This window comes from Arachis hypogaea, chromosome 20 (genome assembly GCF_003086295.3).
Source record: "Arachis hypogaea cultivar Tifrunner chromosome 20, arahy.Tifrunner.gnm2.J5K5, whole genome shotgun sequence".
Lineage (NCBI taxonomy): Eukaryota > Viridiplantae > Streptophyta > Magnoliopsida > Fabales > Fabaceae > Arachis > Arachis hypogaea.
The window spans coordinates 38,592,607-38,598,053 of NC_092055.1; the positions used below are offsets into that span (position 1 = coordinate 38,592,607).

The 5,447-nt window shown below is 35.9% G+C and overlaps 1 non-coding gene across 1 annotated transcript; it reads left to right on the plus strand.

Moving 5' to 3' along the window:
- The first annotated feature begins 732 nt into the window (after nucleotides 1–732).
- Nucleotides 733–840, plus strand: LOC112788580 (small nucleolar RNA R71). The gene has a single exon (XR_003195940.1). It is a non-coding gene; the product is annotated as a small nucleolar RNA R71 (small nucleolar RNA).
- The last annotated feature ends 4,607 nt before the right edge of the window (nucleotides 841–5,447 follow it).

The window sequence follows — 5,447 nt, forward strand, 5'->3', positions numbered from 1 at the left end:
TTTTGGATTTTCTTCTGTATTGCTTGGGAGAGTACTAGGAGGGATTTCAGTGATCCTTTTACTCAGCTGGCCCACTTGTGCTTCCAAATTTCTAATGGAGGATCTTGTTTCATTCATGAAACTCACAGTGGCCTTAGATAGATTAGAGACTAAGTTTGCTAAATTAGAGGTATTTTTTTCAGAGTTCTCTGTCTGTTGTTGAGTGGATGATGGAAAAGGCTTGCTATTGCTAAACCTGTATCTTCCACCATTATTAAAGCTTTGTTGAGGCTTTTGTTGATCCTTCCATGAGAGATTTGGATGATTTCTCCATGATGGATTATAGGTGTTCCCATAAGGTTCACCTAAGTAATTTACCTCTGCTATTGCAGGGTTCTCAGGATCATAAGCTTCTTCTTCAGAAGATGCCTCTTGAGTACTGTTGGATGCAGCTTGCATTCCATTCAGACTCTGAGAAATCATATTGACTTGCTGAGTCAATATTTTATTCTGAGCCAATATGGCATTCAGAGTATCAATTTCAAGAACTCCCTTCTTCATAGGCGTCCCATTACTCACAGGATTCCTCTCAGAAGTGTACATGAACTGGTTATTAGCAACCATGTCAATGAGTTCTTGAGCTTCTGCAGGCGTTTTCATTAGGTGAATGGATCCACCTGCAGAAGTATCCAATGACATCTTAGCTAATTCAGACAGACCATCATAGAATATATCTAGGATGGTCCATTCTGAAAGTATATTAGAAGGACACTTTTTGGTCAGTCCTTTGTATCTCTCCCAAGCTTCATAGAGGGATTCACCTTCTTTCTGTCTGAAGGTCTGAACATCCACTCTAAGCTTACTCAGCTTTTGAGGAGGAAAGAACTTGGCTAAGAAAGCCTTGACCAGCTTATCCCAAGAGTTCAGGCTATCCTTAGGTTGAGAGTCCAACCATATTCTAGCTCTGTCTCTTACAGCAAAAGGGAAAAGCATGAGCCTGTAGACTTCAGGATCTACTCCATTAGTCTTAACAGTATCACATATCTGCAAGAATTCAGTTAAGAACTGAAAAAGATCTTCAGATGGAAGTCCATGAAACTTGCAGTTCTGCTGCATTAGAGAAACTAATTGAGGTTTCAGCTCAAAGTTGTTTGCTCCAATGGTAGGGATGGAGATGCTTCTTCCATGTAAATTGGAATTAGGTACAGTAAAGTCACCAAGCATCCTCCTTGTATTATTATTATTTTCGGCTGCCATCTCCTCTTCCTGTTCAAAAATTTCTGAAAGGTGCTTGCTGGATTGTTTTAATTTAGCTTCTCTTAGTTTCCTCTTCAGAGTCCTTTCAGGTTCTGGATCTGCTTCAACAAGAATATTCCTGTCTTTGCTCCTGCTCATATGAAAAAGAGGGAACAGAAAAATAATAATAATAGGGATCCTTTTTACCACAGTATAGAGGTCTCTGTGTGAGTAGAGGAAAAGAAGAAGAGAAAATCTGAACTCAGAGAGAGAGGGGGGTTCGAATTTTTGGTGAGTGAGGAAGAGAAAATAGAAGAAGATGAGAGGTGAGAGGATTTTCGAAAATAATTTTTGAAAAATTGGTTAGTGATTTTCGACAATTAAAATAAAAATTTGAAATAATTAGTTAATTAAAAAGAATTTTTTGAAAAAGAGGGAGATATTTTCGAAAATTAGAGAGAGAGGGAGTTAGTTAGGTAGTTTTGAAAAAGATAAGAAACAAACAAAAAGTTAGTTGAAACAAATTTGAAAATCAATTTTGAAAAGATAAGAAGATAAGAAGTTAGAAAAGATATTTTAAAATCAAATTTTTGAAAAAAAAAGATAAGATAAGAAGATATTTTTGAAAAGATATGATTGAAATTAGTTTTGAAAAAGATTTGATTTTTAAAATCACAATTAATGACTTGATTCACAAGAAATCACAAAATATGATTCTAGAACTTAAAGTTTGAATCTTTCTTAACAAGTAAGTAACAAACTTGAAATTTTCGAATCAAAACATTAATTGATGATGTTATTTTCGAAAATTATGAGATAAAGATAAGAAAAATATTTTTGAAAAATATTTTTAAAATTTTCGAAAATAACTAAGAAAAATGAAAAAGATTTGATTTTTGAAATAGATTTTGAGAAAGATAAGATTTTTAAATTGAAAATTTGATTTGACTCATAAAAACAACTGGATTTTAAAAATTTTTGAAAAAGTCAACTCAATTTTTCAAAATTCATGAGTGAAAAAGGGAAAGATATTTTTTTTATTTTTGAATTTTTATGATGAGAGAGAAAAACATGAAAATGATGCAATGCATGAAGATTTTTGGATCAAAACAATGAGTGCATGCAAGAATGCTATGAATGCCAAGATGAATACCAAGAACACTTTGAAGATCATGATGAACATCAAGAACTTATTTTTGAAAAATTTTTAATGCAAAGAAAACATGCAAGACACCAAACTTAAAAATTTTTCATGTATAGACACTATGAATGCAAGAATGCATATGAAAAACAAGAAAAGACACAAAACATGAAAACATCAAGATCAAACAAGAAGACTTACCAAGAACAACTTGAAGATCATGAAGAACACTATGAATGCATGAATTTTTCGAAAAATGCAAGATGAATATGCAATTGACACCAAACTTTCAACTTGACTCAAGACTCAAACAAGAAACATGAAATATTTTTTTTATTTTTATGATTTTATGAATTTTTTTTTGTATTTTCTTTTAATTTTTTCGAAAATTATTTTGAAAAAGAAAAATAAGGATTCCAAAATTTTTAATATGAATTCCAGGAATCTTATGCTCTTTAGTCTAAAGCTCCAATCAAACGGTCAGGCATGGCTTAATAGCCAACCAAGCTTTAGTATGTAACTCAAACATGACACGCCTGACATTCCCTATCCAAAAGAATTAGACATGGCTTTACAACCAGCAAGGCTTCAACATACTTTATGAAACACTAGAATTCATTCTTAAAAATTCTGAAAAAAAATATATTTTTGAAAACATTTTTATTTTAAAATTTTTTTTTTCGAAAACAAGGGAGAAATTTTTGAAATATTTTTTTTGAAAAATTTTTGAAAATAAAACAAAAGAAAATTACCTAATCTGAGCAACAAGATGAACCTTCAGTTGTCCAAACTCGAACAATCCCCGGCAACGGCGCCAAAAACTTGGTGCACGAAATTGTGATCTCAGACAACGGCGCCAGAAACTCTGTACGCACGTCTTAATAAATCGTGTTTCATTCACAACTTCGATACAACTAACCAGCAAGTGCACTGGGTCATCCAAGTAATAAACCTTACGTGAGTAAGGGTCGATCCCACGGAGATTGTTGGTATGAAGCAAGCTATGGTCACCTTGTAGATCTCAGTCAGGCGGATATAAAATAGTTATGGAGTTTTCGAACATAAATAATAAATAGATAGAAAATAAGGATAAAAACACTTATGTAAATCATTGGTGAGAATTTCAGATAAGTGTATAGAGATGCTTTCATTCCTCTGAACCTCTTCTTTCCTGCTGTCTTCATCCAATCAGTCTTACTCCTTTCCATGGCTGGCTTTATGTAAGGACATCACCGTTGTCAATGGCTACTTTTAATCCTCTCTGGAAAATGGTCCGATGCGCTGTCACTGCATGGCTAATCGTCTGGAGGCATCACCCTTGCTAATGGCTGCATCCTATCCTCTTGTGAAAATGGTCCAAATGCTCTGTCACAGCACGGCTAATCATCTGAGGTTCTCGATCATACTAGAATAGGATTCACCCTCCTTTTGCGTCTGTCACTACGCCCAGCACTCGCGAGTTTGAAGTTCGTCACAGTCATTCAATCCCAGAGTCCTACTCGGAATACCACAGACAAGGTTTAGACTTTTCGGACTCTCATGAATGCTGCCATCAATCTAGCTTATACCACGAAGATTCTGATTAAGAGATCCAAGAGATACTCATTCAATCTAAGGTAGAACGGAAGTGGTTGTCAAGCACACGTTCATAGGGAATGATGATGATTGTCACGTTCATCACATTCATGTTGAAGTGCGAATGAATATCTTAGAAGCGGAATAAGTTGAATTGAATAGAAAAACAGTAGTACTTTGCATTAATCTTTGAGGAACAGCAGAGCTCCACACCTTAATCTATGGAGTGTAGAAACTCTACCGTTTGAAAATACATAAGTGAATAGAGGGTAAGCATGGCCGAATGGCCAGCCCCCAAACGTGATCAATAGATCAAAATATAATCCAAAGATGTCAAATACAATAGTAAGAAGTCCTATTTATACTAAACTAGTTACTAGGGTTTATAGAAGTAAGTAATTGATGCATAAATCCACTTCCGGGGCCCACTTAGTGTGTGCTTGGGCTGAGCTTGAATGTTACATATGCAGAGGCTCTTTCTGGAGTTGAACGCCAGGTTATAACGTATTTCTGGCGTTCAACTCTAGTTTGTGACATGTTTCTGGCGTTTAACTCCAGACAGCAGCGTAGAACTGGTGTTCAAAGCCCTTTTACGTCGTCTAAACTTGGCCAAAGTATGGACTATTATATATTGCTGGAAAGCCCTGGATGTCGACTTTCCAACGCAATTAGAAGCGCGCCATTTTGAGTTCTATAGCTCCAGAAAATCCACTTTGAGTGCAGGGAGGTCAGAATCCAACAGCATCAGCAGTCCTTTTTCAACCTCTAAATCTGATTTTTGCTCAAGTCCCTCAATTTCAGCCAAAAAATACCTGAAATCATAGAAAAATACACAAAATCATAGTAAAGTCCAGAAATGTGAATTTAACATAAAAACTAATGAAAATATCCCTAAAAGTAACTAGATTCTACTAAAAACATACTAAAAACAATGCCAAAAAGCGTATAAATTATCCGCTCATCAAGCACACAACCATGTTGAACCTTGCTTGACAACTCCAACCACTAACCATCTTCCTCTTACTCTTAATGCCACAAAGAGCTCTAAGTTGACCATCCGTCTCCAGTAGCCCATATTCTAGTGGAATTAGAAAACTAAGGGATATGAATTTTACCCACTTGAATGTTGTGTTGGACGGTAATGGCCTTGGGGGAGGTGTCTCTAATGAATTTGCAAGCTCCACTTCCTTGTGCTCTTCTTTGACATCTTCCACCTCTTTGCAAGCTTCTTCAATTTTAACCTCTTCCTCTTGGTAGCTTTCTTCCAATTCAATCTCTTCTTCATTGCTCACCAAGGGCATGGGAGGTTGTGCCTCTTTTTCTTGAATCTCCTTCCCTTGATCAACCTCTTCCAAGTCTTCAACCAGGGTATGCCTTGGAGGTTGTACACCCTCCTCAACAACAAATTCAAACTCCTTAGAAAGGGGGTTCTATGACTGAGCTTTCCCATAGAGGTTCCGCATTTCCTAAGTCTTCGACCACATCTTCCTCTTTAACGATTACGGCTTCCTCCAAT